The 14,512-nt window shown below is 44.4% G+C and overlaps 1 protein-coding gene across 13 annotated transcripts in view; it reads left to right on the top strand.

Annotated features, from left to right (window-relative positions):
• The window catches only part of LOC110523936 (spermatid perinuclear RNA-binding protein), a 125,715-nt gene that overhangs the window by 25,446 nt on the left and 85,757 nt on the right, over nt 1–14,512 (top strand). For all 13 annotated transcript variants that reach the window (XM_021603093.3, XM_021603091.3, XM_090235012.1 and 10 more), the window contains one exon: nt 4,299–4,370. The gene's annotated coding sequence lies outside the window, so the exon portion shown is untranslated. The remainder of the gene's footprint in view (nt 1–4,298; nt 4,371–14,512) is intronic.

Here is a 14,512-nt window from a genome sequence, read left to right as displayed (position 1 = left end):
CGTCCTTAAATGAGGGTCACAGTGCAGTACATGGCCAGAATCTCAAAAGAAAATATTTTATCCTTTGCAGTATAATCAAGGTTTTTTCAGCCCATTGATCAGGTCACAATTAGCCTAGCTACAGTTTTTAATGAGAGTGCTGCTGGAAGCTGTTCAATGCACACACAGCTCTAGGAGCCTTTTTAGCTGATAGGTCAAAGAACACTTTAAAGTCCCTTTAATCATCTAACAAGTAGCCCAGGAAACTTGTAGAAAAAGCATAGAAATACACTCAACATGGCTGCCGGTCCACCTATCACGGAACATTGACTTGAATGGGTTTCCCTTCTAGGAATTATATTTCTATGGCCCCACACCAAGTCAGCATTCTGAGATGATAAAATCTCTCTGTGCAGTTGAGGAATGGAAAACATTCTAATAATCATAGAAATCTTAATTGGTGAATCAGTTTTGTGGTAGGGCTGTGACGGTCATGGAATGGTGGATGACTGTAATTGGCCAGCCAAATGACTACGTTCTCTGTAATAACCATTCGAATAGCACATGTTTAAAAATATCTCCTCTCCTCCCCTCCTGACTGCACGTGCTGGCATAGAAATAGAACTATTAGAACGGTCGTCCCCATTCAAGTCAATGATTGCATAGTGGGTGGACTGGTGGCCATAGCAAGTGTACCTATAGGAGCAAAGCTGGAAGTAAAAGCAGGAAGTGTACACATCAATATGTACTGTGATTTGTTGATTCAACTCAACTGGCATGACAAGGAATCCACTCCATTGCATGAGCCACATCAGTTAACATCAAATACTGCTTGCTACAAGACCTTGATTGTTTCAGCAAGGAGCAACGGACAGGACGGCCGGACGCAACAGCCCGGCCGTCCTGTCTTCAGTCGGTTGTTCGCCCCCCCCCCCCCCCCCCCCCCCCCCCCCCCCCCCCCCATAAACAAACAAAAAATGGTTATAGAGTTTTTTTCTCCATTTTCATGACAGTCTTCATCCATAACCGTCGGTTACACAGGTACAGTATACAGTAATTGTGCCAGCCCTTCGGTGGTGTTAGTATGATCTAGTTGATATATATCTATATTCTGTAGGCAAGCAGAGTTTTTCTTGTTTTAGACATTTTGACAGGTCCTGTACTGCGCACACAGACAGCTGACCTTCCCTTTATGCTGCAGCAGCCAGTCAGAATACTTGTCAATATTTTACTAAATCATAAACCTCCCATTGCTCAGTTCCATTGTAAAAAAACGGTGGGATCCTGGCTGTGTTGCTATTGTTGTAAAATCATGCAAAGCTGCTTGCACTGGCCTTTTGCTTCTCTCTCTCTCTCCTCTCTCTCTCTCTCTCTCTCCTTTCTCTCAATCTCTCCTTTCTCTCAATCTCTCCTTTCTCTCTCTCTCCTTTCTTTCTCTTTCTCTCCTCTCTCTCTCTCTATCTCTCTCTCTCTCTCTCCTTTCTCTCAATCTCTCCTTTCTCTCTCTCTCTCTCTCTCCTTTCTCTCAATCTCTCCTTTCTCTCGCTCTCTCTCTCTCTCTCTCTCTCCTTTCTCTCAATCTCTCCTTTCTCTCTCTCTCCTTTCTCTCTCTTTCTCTCCTTTCTCTCTTTCTCTCTCCTTTCTCTTTCTCTCTCTTTTCATAACACCACCTTTTACTTTCCCTTTCCAAGGATAAAAGATGCTGGTGGCTCATAAATGCAGCAGTCACAGAGATGCAAATCCATTTTTCCTCCATCGTCGAGATTAGAGATGGGCTGGCGGTGTCACTGACTGTCTCTGGGCGAGAAAACAATTTTCACTGCCGTATTTATCATCAAACAATCTCCAGACTCTGGGACAGGCAGGGGCTGAATGACAGGAGAGGAGAGGAGAGGAGAAAAGAGGGAGGGAGGGGAGATGATTTGTGGTTGGTGGGGTAGTGGAGAGAGGAGGAAAAAGAGAGAGGGCGAGGGCGAGCAAAAGCTCAGATGGAGGACTCAGTGTGGCTGTCGGTAAACACACTTGCGATGTGGCGATGTGTGAGCCCCTCTCATGCTGGACTTCAGGAGACTTAGATGAGAAGGATTAGGACTGCAGAAAAGGGCTCGGTCTGGACTCTAAGTGCTGTAGCCAACTCACACTGGCCATTGAGAATGATTGTCGATTGGAAACTATTTACTGAATGTCTGTGTGTTTGTATCGGTTTGTCTGATGACCTACTGGAGGGTTGTTTCTCCATCACACTGCTCCAGTGAATGGAGCCGCTGGCTGTGTGTGTGTGTGTGTGTGTGTGTTTGTTGCTCTGTTCGAGGCACCTGTAATCACTCAGAAGTGGAGCTCACAGACCAGAGCGATTACGGAGCTGCCTGCCTAGCATGCCTGCCCTCAGGCTCTGCTCTGCTCTCCTCTCCTGTGCTTGTGCTGGTGCTGCTGTACACACACCCCACACATATACACACAGACATATACAGTTGTGGCCAAAAGTTTTGAGAATGACACAAATATTAATTTTCACAAAGTCTGCTGCCTCAGTGTCTTTAGATATTTTTGTCAGATGTTACTATGGAATACTGAAGTATAATTACAAGCATTTCATAAGGGTCAAAGGCGTTTATTGACAATTACATTAAGTTAATGCAAAGAGTCAATGTTTGCAGTGTTGACCCTTCTTTTTCAAGACCTCTGCAATCCGCCCTGGCATGCTGTCAATTAACTTCTGGGCCACATCCTGACTGATGGAAGCCCATTCTTGCATAATCAATGCTTGGAGTTTGTCAGAATATGTGGGTTTTTGTTTGTCCACCCACCTCTTGAGGATTGACCACAAGTTCTCAATGGGATTAAGGTCTGGGGAGTTTCCTGGCCATGGACCCAAAATATCAATGTTTTGTTCCCCGAGCCACTTAGTTACCACTTTTGCCTTATGGCTAGGTGCTTCATCATGCTGGAGAAGGCATTGTTCATCACCAAACTGTTCCTGGATGGTTGGGAGAAGTTGCTCTCGGAGGATATGTTGGTACCATTCTTTATTCATGGCTGTGTTCTTAGGCAAAATTGTGAGTGAGCCCACTCCCTTGGCTTAGAAGCAACCCCACACATGAATGGTCTCAGGATGCTTTACTGTTGGCATGACACAGGACTGATGGTAGCGCTCACCTTGTCTTCTCCGGACAAGCTTTTTTCCAGATGCTCCAATCATTCGGAAAGGGGATTCATCAGAGTAAATTACTTTACTCCAGTCATCAGCAGTCCAATCCCTGTACCTTTTGCAGAATATCAGTCTGTCCCTGATGTTTTTCCTGGAGAGAAGTGGCTTCTTTGCTGCCCTTCTTGACACCAGGCCATCCTCCAAAAGTATTTGCCTCACTGTGCGTGCAGATGCACTCACATCTGCCTGCTGCCATTCCTGAGCAAGCTCTGTACTGGTGGTGCCCCGATCCCACAGCTGAATCAACTTTAGGAGACGGTCCTGGCGCTTGCTGGACATTCTTGGGCGCCCTGAAGCCTTCTTCACAACAATTGAACCGCTCTCCTTGAAGTTCTTGATGATCCGATAAATGGTTGATTTAGGTGCAATCTTACTGGCAGCAATATTCTTGCCTGCAATATCCTTGCCTGTGAAGCCCTTTTTGTGCAAAGCAATGATGACGGCACGTGTTTCCTTGCAGAGGAAGAACAATGATTCCAAGCACCACCCTCCTTTTGAAGCTTCCAGTCTGTTATTCGAACTCAATCAGCATGACAGAGTGATCTCCAGCCCTGTCCTCGTCAGCACTCACACCTGTGTTAACGAGAGAATCACTGACATGATGTTAGCTGGTCCTTTTGTGGCAGGGCTGAAATTCAGTGGAAATGTTTTTGGGGAATCAGTTCATTTGCATTTCAAAGAGGGACTTTGCAATTAATTACAATTCATCTGATCACTCTTCATAACATTCTGGAGTATATGCAAATTACCATCATGCAAACTGAGGCAGCAGACTGAAAATTAATATTTGTTACATTCTCAAAACCTTTGGCCATGACTGTACACACGCACACCCACACACACAGAGAAAGAGAATTAGGGAGTGGTGTATCAGAAAGCCAGCCTAGAACTGTGATGTTTTCCTCAGTTCAGTTTAGGCTGGAGGGAGAGTTCTCTATCTGTCAACAAAATGACATAAATGACTCATTTTGAATATTGTCTGGAATAGGTTGTATCAATGTGATGAATGAATATATGACTTATTATTCTATGAATATAATGTGAAGTAGTGTATGTAACACAGATGGAGGTGTCGATGCCTGATCTTTGACCTCTTTCTTCGTGCTGCCAGGTAGAGGTTCCGAACCCATCCTGAGACCGCAACACCGGGCCGCAGAGGGACAAGAGGAAAGTACTGCGCAAGGTAAGGATCTCAGAATGGGTCACCATGCACCATGCTTCCCTGGCTAATGCATCTAGGCTAGTAGCACACTGCACTGGATAACCCCATTGGGCAGCAGCACTGTGTCAGATAGGACCCACTGTCCATGGGACTTGAACCGGTTCTGTGTACGGTGACAGTATAGACGAGGAGTGACTGTCCTTGGGTTATTCCTAATGGGAATTGGCTTCTCGTAATGTTAATGTAATAATTGAATAAGCCAGTGAAACTGCGGCGTATATGAAACCATTCCTCACAGGCTGTGTTGTAGCAAATAAAGTCAAGACAGTGATACAGGGAGGGAGACCGTCAGGGAGGGAGTCCCCTCAGTGAGTTGGATAGTAGTGCTCGGGGGCTGGGAGGCCCGAGCACCGCGTTTCTCCCTGTGTACAGAGCTGCTCAGTCAACCGAAAAATGAGCAGCGCCCCCTGCGTCGGTGTGTCAGAGTGTGTGTGTGTGTGTGTGTGTGTGTGTGTGTGTGCGTCCGTGTGAGCTCTCATGTTCACCCTCTGACTCAGCAGCAAGACCACTGGCCTCTCTAACCCCACCGGACACTCGGCCTCAAGTCACACGCAGACACTGAGTGGATGAAACGTGTGTGTGTGTGTGTTCCTTAATTTATCATATTAGGTTAGCTGGAATAAATGAGATTAGGCCTATAGCCTATTTGATTAAATTAGATGTCCACTTTAGCCATAACAGAAGACGCAGGTGAACGCTTTCATAACTAGTAAATACTCTGTTGTTCTAAAAACAACTGTCTGTGTTTCCCCAATGAGGATGCAGTCGCAATATTAAGTGACACACCGGGTCGGTGACATGTCAGTGTTTGTCAGGGATTTGGTGTGTTCTCCGTCATTAGTGTTTACCGAGCGCGGTGTCCGTCAGTCAGAGAACCAGCCTTAGCGTGCTGTGAGTGTGTCTGCTGGATGTTTGTGGTGGTTGTACGGGAGCCAAATAAACGTTGGAAAACCTCTCGACAACATCCGGTCCGGTAAGAGTGTGTAACTAAGTGTTATGCTGTAGACAGGGCGGGGGGATAACTAGACAGGGCGGGGGGATTTCTTTGGGATCTGTCTGCACGACGACTCGACGAACTCGATGTGTCAACCTGTGACCTGACTCCTGAATGACCCTGGGCATTGGCCCATCACCCTCTCAAAAGGCATTGTCAGCGTTTCCCCTAGTGTTTTTGAGGAGGTTGCAGCTTGCAGTGTGGTTTCTGGGGAAATTATTGGGTAAGGGGATACCTAGTCCGTTAGAATTCATTCAACCGAAATGCGTCCGTTTCCGCTCATCAAATCTGACGATGCTACTATGCTAACTCCAGGCTAGAGCCATAAGTAAATCATGGATTATTGTGGATTAAGTTGCGGGGCTTCAGACACAACTCAAGGTAAAGGTCATTTGACCCAAATATAGATTTTTGCATGTACTATCCCTTTAAGGCCTTCTTCCACTCGGAGGCGGAGCTGAAGCACAGAGAATAGTCCTGCTTTCATTCAAATATTTTGAGCCTACCTGGAGACGGAGTGCCAGATGGGCAGGGCTTGTGCTTTTGGGACTATTCCATTGTTTTCATTGTGCCAGATCCAAGCAAGCGCAATCGAGCACAGCCAGAGTATTTGAAAGGAAATAAATAGGGCCTACTGTTTGAACCCAGGTCTCCCACAGCCCGGACAGAGCCGACGCAGAGAGACAATAGACTAGCTAGCTGTCTTTGTCTCTCTATATGCCCTGATGTGTTGCAGATGTGGCAGCCAGGGTTCTCATCTCAACACTGTGTGTGATTTATAGCCCAGGACACAGAGCAATGCTTTATAAACCGACAGGACAACGTCAACAACAGTGTGGTGTGTGTGTAGAGATGGGGCCATGGCGACTGCGGTGTGCTGGCCTGCTGGATTGGTCGATCTGTGTCTTGACTGTCTGACCTGATGTTTGGCTACCTTGGTGTGCTCTGTGGCCCCGGGTCGCTTTTATCTCGCTACTGTGTCAGCCACGGACTTAAGGCCAGATTCAATCCCGTCGTATTTTGTCCACTATGCACATTTTGAAGGCAATGTTCCCCATGGTCGCCGGAGACCACATTCACGGTAAACTCAGCAAATAGAAATGTCAATCGCGCGATACCTCAGATCTTCTGCAGGTTTGATAAATGTGGTCTTCTCTCTCTCTCTCTCGCTCTCCCGATCGCCATGAAATCTGAGAAAGAGGATGGTTACACAATGGTCCAACGCTGGTTCGGTTTTGCTGGTGTGTGTGTGGTGGTGTGGTGTGTGTGTGTGTATGTATGAGAGATGTGTCTGACTAATTAATTTCCCATGGTGTTTTGGGAATAGCTGAAAGTTTGCCCACCCTCGTTTACCACCACATCCTTCTCCAGTCTTTTCTCCCCCATTAGTTCTCTTGTCATTAAGTTTCTTTGCTGGCAGTTTGATGCTGTTTCAGGTTTCATCTCTGCTTTCATGTTTCCCTTCGCTTCCCTGAGCCGTTTGTCGGTCTGTCTGTCTGTCGTCTCTCTCTCTCTCTCTCTCTCTCTCTCTCTTTCTCTCACTGTCTCTCTCCATCTGTCGTCTCTCTCTCTCTCTCTCTTACTCTCTCTCGCTGTCTCTTTCTCTGCCTGTCTGTTGTCTCTCTCTCTCTCTGTCTATCGTCTCTCTCTCTCTCGCTGTCTCTTTCTCTGCCTGTCTGTTGTCTCTCTCTCGCTGTCTCTCTCTCTCGCTGTCTCTCTCTCTCTCTCTCTCTCTCTCTCTGTCTCTCTCTATCGTCTCTCTCTCCCTAGTTGGTCGTAGTTGTAGCGTCACAGTAGTGGGACTAGTATAACACTAGATCCACGTGAGTGTATTCCCACTCTACCGCATGTTTTTCTGCCAGCTGACACCCACACGCTCTCTCTGTCTCTCTCTCTCTCTCGCTCTCTCTCCCCCCCCCCCTCCCCCACCTCTTTCTCTCTCCCTCTCTTTCGCCGCAGTGTCCTTGAGAAAGCAATGACTTTTGCATCATGCAAAGCGTTAGGGCTGGGTTGTTTCCGTGTCTCTCCGTCAGTCTGTCACTCTCCAGGTAGCAGCGACATGGCAGGTTGTTGGCAGGTGGGAGCCGAGCCACAGTCTCACCTCGCTTTACTCTCAGGAGAGGAGACAGAGAGAGGCCCTGCTGTTTGAGGCTATGCTGTTTGAGGCCCCGCTGTGCTGTTTGAGTTTGGCCGGATGATGTTCACGTTGATCGTTTTCAGATATTCAGGGTTTGAAACCAACAGCAGAGCTCAGCTCTCTCTTACATCTCCGTAATATCCCTATATGGCCGTTTGTTTGACTAGGCGAAGAGAAGCAGAAGGTGCTTGTTTGCAAAAGTGAAATAAATACAAAATTGTCACTTTCACAGCCACAGTGCCAAATATCTAACATGTCCTGTGTGTGTGTGTGTGTGTGGATGGATGTTAATTTATTTTATTAAAAGCACAATCACACCATCACAAGCCTTATCTCAGACCCGGATCGTCACACTTGCTTTGTCACAGTTTTCCACCCACTCAATCTAAAATATTCATAAGTGAGTTGAAGAATGAATCCTAGGCTTATTATCTACCTGTAAGACCGCACCCCTTCAGTTTCTGTCGTTCGTCCCCCCCTGCGCTGGATAGGATGTCCCTGCGTACATTGGTTGGCTGCTCTTATTTATTTTTTTACAGCTCAGACATATGTGTTCTGTACGTTGGTCCTTTGTGATCCTGCTGAACCTCTGATGTCACGTATGTCACCTCCCAGCTGGCCTATTGCAGTAGTACAGACTTACCCACAGCAGCTCTCTGGACCCAGCTCGTTAGCTGGATATAGACAATGTGCACGGTGTAAGTCGGGTTTATTGAGCCAAACACAATACCATGTTTTTCTGTAATATGGCTATATGGTCCTATCTGTAATATGGCTATATTTGACATGTTGAGGTCGCTCTTCCTGCACTTGCCGTGCCTCTGTTTCCACCTGTAAGACCAGCCCAGCAGAGTACATTATTTCATTTTCATTACAGCAGTATCTCTGCTTAATGTGTTGTTTTGTCGCCCAGTCAGTTTCCCATTCGCAAACTTCTCCGGTCCCCACGGATAGTTTCACTAGTCAATACAGTTGCAGGCTGCAGATAATAAAGTCGCAGTGTTTGTAGAGGAGAGGACATGTCCTTATATGACAATAACACCAACACTTTGGTTTGCGCCTGGGAATGAAGAGGAAGGATATCTTCCTTATGGGAAGCAACATGTCCAAATAACTAACACACACACACACACACACATACTACACACACTACACACACTACACAAACTACACAAATGTTCTGGCTTGTGTCTTCCTCAGACAGTCTATGTGACTAGACCTGCCCTGTACTGAGAGGTCGGAGCGTATGGAATGCATCAGACCAGACCCAGCGCTGTGTGATGTTGGTGCTTCAGTCAGTGGATGGTGGCGGTACAAATCAAATGTTATTGGTCCCGTGTACATATATAGAACAGATGTTATCGCGGGTGTAGCGAAATGCTTCTGTTTCTAGCTCTAACAGTGCAGTAATACCTGGCGATACAAAACAATACGCACAAATCCCCCAAAATACAAATAACCAAATGAAGAAATATCAGAATGAGTCCCCCTCAGAAATATACAAATTATGAATAAAAATACATGTCAAATATATATAAAATGGTGTGTAGAGACAGTACGGACAGTATATGAATAGAAAAGGTGTGTACAGCAGTAGTTATATAGGATGAGCCTTGACTAGAATACAGTATATACACATGAAGTGGGTAAGACAGTATGTAAACATTATTAAAGTGACCAGTGTTCAATGACTATGTACATAGGGCAGCAGTCCCTACGGTTCAGGGTAGGGTACTGGGCAGATGCCGGTAGGAGGAGTGTGTTCGATGATTCAAGTGTTAAAAGGATGAGAGTTTGTTTCCCCAACAAAGTCAGTGTAGCATTCCTAGTAATTACCCCCTGCAATCTATGAACACTGTCTGTAACACTTAGCTACTGCACTTAGCTTACAGTATACTTAGCATGGCTGCTGCCTGCACACACACACACACACACACACACACACACACACACACACACACACACACACACACACACACAGACACACACACACACACAGACACACACACACACACACACACACACACACACACACACCCCCCCCCCGAGCAACAGACCCCACACCTCTCTTTCACTTCCTCTTTTTCTCTTTTCTCACATCTATCTTTGTCTTCATCTCTTTCTCTCGCTATTTCTATCTCTGTCTCCTCGATCTCCATCTGTCTCTTTCTCTCTTCTCCTCTCACCCCCCCCCCCCCCTGTTCTCTCTCTGTTCCTTCCTTCCTGCCCTGTGCTTTTTCTTCAACGCTCAACTGGGAACACTGGGTGCTGCTGGAAAGAGGTAGCCATGACAACGATCATTCTCAAGGAAAAAGTCGAGGCGGAGGCACACTTTCGCAATCTCTCTCGCTCTTTTGCTATCGGTCTCTATCTTTCTCTCCTGTCTCTGTCTCAACCCTGTTTTACTTTTCTTTCTCTTACTGTGTCCCTCTACCATGCACACTGATTGAGTCCTATGGAGAGTGACATAGAGGTAGGGCTGACCCCATGTAGTCGACTGGTCGATTGTTTTGTCGATAGGCTGTTGGTCGACCCAGATGTCTTTAATCGAGCAGTAGCTAAAAAAATCGAGCAGTATCTAAAAAAATATAAATATATATATATATATATATATATATATATATATATATATATATATATATATATATATATATATATATATATCATGGTGTACAAGACATCAGTCTGATTCGTGCCTGTCTGAGTGGACCAATCCATTGTGGAGGCCGTGTGGATGGCACAGTCCATCAGTCTAAGACGTGCTATTGGAATTGTATATGGTTATAATACATACATCTCAAATACGCTTTCTCCCTCGTTGGATAGCGGTCGCTGTCCACGGTTCTGAAACACATCAGTGCGCTGTTGAATTGGCGCCTTTTCCTAGACCATGTTGCTATGTGCATAATAGCAAAGTTAACCAGCATATTGGTGTTGAGAACAATGCGGCGGAGGCAACAGCAGAATTGAAGAGATGAGAAAACAGCCCTTGCCTTATTGTTTAAGATAAGTGAAGAGAGAGGAAACCCCAACGTAATTAGGTCTATATTCAATAGCCTAATTGTTAAATGTAACTGGCTTTTTAAATCATACGTATATCAACAGAAATAAGACAGATCCTGCTTCTGTTGCTTGTTTGAGTGTTTGTTTAATAGCCTACTGATTCTGTGAGCACCAAGCGTCATGCAATGACATGTTAAGTAAACAATTTCCCAAATCCGGCTGTTTTTAATCTTTGCTTTGCTGTAATAAAGGCTTGACACTTTTTTGTTTGTTTTGTTAGAACAGCCTCTCGGGTATTATTTTTAATTTATTCCGTGTTGTTTACACTGTTCCAAATGGTCGGGAAAATAATATTTATAATAATAATAATAATAACGCTCCTTCTAATTGTTATTATTACTATAACTATTATGATCAAATGTAATGTCATTATCATTAGTAGGCTTAGTATTTCAGCCTTGTTATAACCACCATTGAGCTGTAGGCCTAAGAGCGTGTCCTGTTTAGTCTTAATATCGTAACTTACTAAGGCCTATATTTCAATACATATAATAGGCTACTGTATCAATCAATCATTAATTAGTTCATGTCATCACACAGCATACGAGTCATTCATGATTTGAGATGCAATCAAGCATTTTAGTTTTAAAATAGAACAAAAGTGAGCGTTGAATGATTAGCTTACACAATAAGTAAACCGTTCCATTTCGGAAATTGCATTCGCAAACGAATTTAACTGCTTTCAGTCTTTGCTGTAATGAAGACTTAACAATATTTTTTTTTACAACAGACTCTCTGGTACTCTTATACTTTACTTAGTGGTGTTAACATTGTTCCAAATGGTCAGAAAAATTATATTATAATCTATACAGCACCTCTTTGGTACACATAATATGCATGCGACTCTTGCTCTTTTCCTTATTTTTCTTGATCTCCAGTATTTTCCACAACTAGTCGCATTTTTGCATACATCTTTTTGCGTGCATGTGTGCATTTTTGCTCACATTGCACACATCTGACTTACCCTTTACCTCCTGAGCAACCAGTAAACATTGCCCCCATTTCAAGTTTATTTGTAACGTCCTCTGCATCCATTTAGCTGTCACGTGTTACGATGTTCAGAGTTTGTTAGAACAAATTTATTGATGTGATTATGATATGCTATAGGTCAGGCCCTGTTGTGCTGGGGGAGGTTGGGTAATGAAATTATGTGCACGAGCACAACACACCACAGCTGTAACTTCTGTCATGTCTGAACCTGCCGAAGTCAGTCATTTTTTACATGGCAGGAGAGTAACACTTCCAGACAGAATAACCTAGAGTATTTTTGGCGAACTCCAAGGTGAATCGACATCCCCGTGTTTTCAGTGAAAGCCTGAGTTTGACAACGTGTTGCAGGTCGGTTTGCTCAAGAAAACAATAACTGATTCGATAACTTGAGCCAAGTGCTGCGCATAGGCTATATGTAGTCCATTCATATATAGCTATCAACTTTCACAGTGAATGCTTTTGTTCATGTGTTTTGTGCGTATGAATTGAATATTGCCAAATGCACCAGTAAAAAATATTGAGCCTATTTAATGCAATGCTTGATGGTTAATAGGTGGCAAAGCAGCAGCATACAACTGACCTAAACGTTTGGAGTTCACTTTAGCATCCGTAGCCTTAAAATGCATCTCAAGTGCAATTGCAATGTTTAGCGAAATACTAGAGGGGGGCATTTAGGACGTGCTGCGGAATCGCTCAAACATCCTAATGATTATGATCACACTTCCTCGATTCAAATATAATGGCGACGCTAGAGTCAAGCTGGTTTTGTATGGTTTAGAAACTTGGGAACCAAGCTGGAGTTATCAGTGTGGCCACATCACCTGGACATGTTGAAATACTGTAACCATGCCTAGAATAAAAACTTCCAGGCTTCCATCATAACTGTGTGTGTGTGTGTGTGTCACGCTCCCCAAACGATAGCCTGGTAAAAAATTCAGGACAATGCTGAGGCTGGCTGATTTGCCCTCTTTCTGCTAGAGCTCCCTCGTGGCCCTGCTCTTAGTCATTCAGATGAGATATTAAGATTTCAATCAGACTGGAGGTGAGCCAGAGTCCGTCTCTATATGTGTGTGAAAGCAGCTCTGGGGGGGTAGAGGGAGAGGGCCACACGGTGTAGCCTGTTGTTCAATCAGTAGTGCTCTGCAGTACTTGCACCGCAAAGAAACCTCACTATTTGGTGGCTGTGCAGTATTGGTTTGACTAAAATAATTTTTTTAAATGATGAGTGTATTAGGAATAAAGCAGATTTTCATTTAATAATCCATTGATTCACAATTATTTATTGGACTCACTAGTCAGTTTCGAGATGTGTTTCCCCCTGCCATAGCTATGTTTTCCCTGTTATTTCTGAGAGAGAGAGTGTGTTTCTCTGTGATTCTGGAGGTGTCTCCGACAGTGTCAGACCTCAGGATTTGGTTAATGAATTGCTGTTGTCGAGCAGAGTGCCCAAATTGACCTGGAATGAATGGATACACTGATCCGCTCCGACTTGGCACAGAGAGAAGGAGGGAGCGAGAGGGAGGTACTGCAGCAGCTGGCGTTGTGACACACACACACACACACTTCCGCATCCATTCCCTGACTCTGAATTGCCTTTTTCTATCGCTTTTCCAAATGAATTAATTAATGGTGCGCAGGTCAGCAGTTTGTTCACCTGGAATTGCTAATAACCCATCCGCCACCGCCCGACTATATGTGATGAAGTGAACATCTGAGGCCCGCACCCAACCCTAATCTGCAAATATGGAAAATGCGCTGTAGGCTACAGTCAGAGACGGCGGAATGCTTTTTTGAAAGGGGGTGCAGGATTCGTTTGGGCCTAATTTGGATATGTTTCTGCTTATGATTTTGGTAGACTATTTGTTAGTCAACTTGTCTTTTAAATAAATACAAGCATCTTCTCTTCTGTCGTTATATGTTGCCCTAGAAGACTAAATTAACCCCTGCTCACAAGGATAATGTCATAAATGATAGATAGAATGAATTCGTCAATTTAGGTGACATTGGTAAAAATGTTCTCGGTCATCGCTGCTTCTTTTGTGGCGCGAAGACGTTTAGGGACCGGGGAGAAAATGCAATAATTCCCCCAAAAATGGGAAAGATTTTCCAAATTACATCACTTTGACAGGTTGTAAGGAAATAGAAAGCTGTGAAAACGACCCAACATGTTTCTGATACGATTGACGTTTTATGTGTTTGATATAGCTTTAATGATGCTGATAAAGACAGCACCTCTACAGACGGTCCCTAACTGCACATTCACATTCCCTCAGAAAGAAGGAAATCATCTTTCTCCACTCGAGTTAAAATGTACATTTTACTGCAAGAAAGGCTTAACTCTGCCGGAGTTAATATAAGACTTTGTAAAATATATTAATTTAGCTTTATTTAACTAGGCAAGTCAGAGGTTATAGACCTACAGTCAGTGTCCAGATCCCATTTAACTTATTTGAACAGTAGACTACAGTTCCCTTAACATGCCATAGACCTATTTGAAGTCCCCGTCTTGTGACTCTTGAATTTGTATAGCGACTCACAATCATCACACATAACGTAGGCACTGCTATCATCCTCTTTTACCTCTTAACAAAATCTTTCCCAAATATGACTTTGCTCTCCATTTCGCAGCTTTTCTCAGTGGATCGGCGTGAACCTTTTTCTGCCCGTTCCCAAAAGCGTAGGCTATTTGGCGGATCTAAAGTCAGATAGCCCAAAAATAATAAAAGAAAAACATCCATTTAGACTATAGATATAAATTGCACAAGATTTTTTAATGTGTTGTTTTCTTTTTAGTCAACCCGGCGGCCACCCCCCCGCCCTTCGTCCACACGTCATTTCATGACCCTAAACCCGCCCGCCCAGCGGATATAACCGCGGCGGCTGCAGGTTGAGTCCTCTCATCCCTAGTCCAAATATACA

The sequence above is a fragment of the Oncorhynchus mykiss genome, chromosome 5 (assembly GCF_057628025.1).
Source record: "Oncorhynchus mykiss isolate SJ-2025 chromosome 5, ASM5762802v1, whole genome shotgun sequence".
NCBI classification, from domain to species: Eukaryota; Metazoa; Chordata; class Actinopteri; order Salmoniformes; family Salmonidae; genus Oncorhynchus; species Oncorhynchus mykiss.
This window is presented reverse-complemented; position numbering and strand designations above follow the sequence as displayed.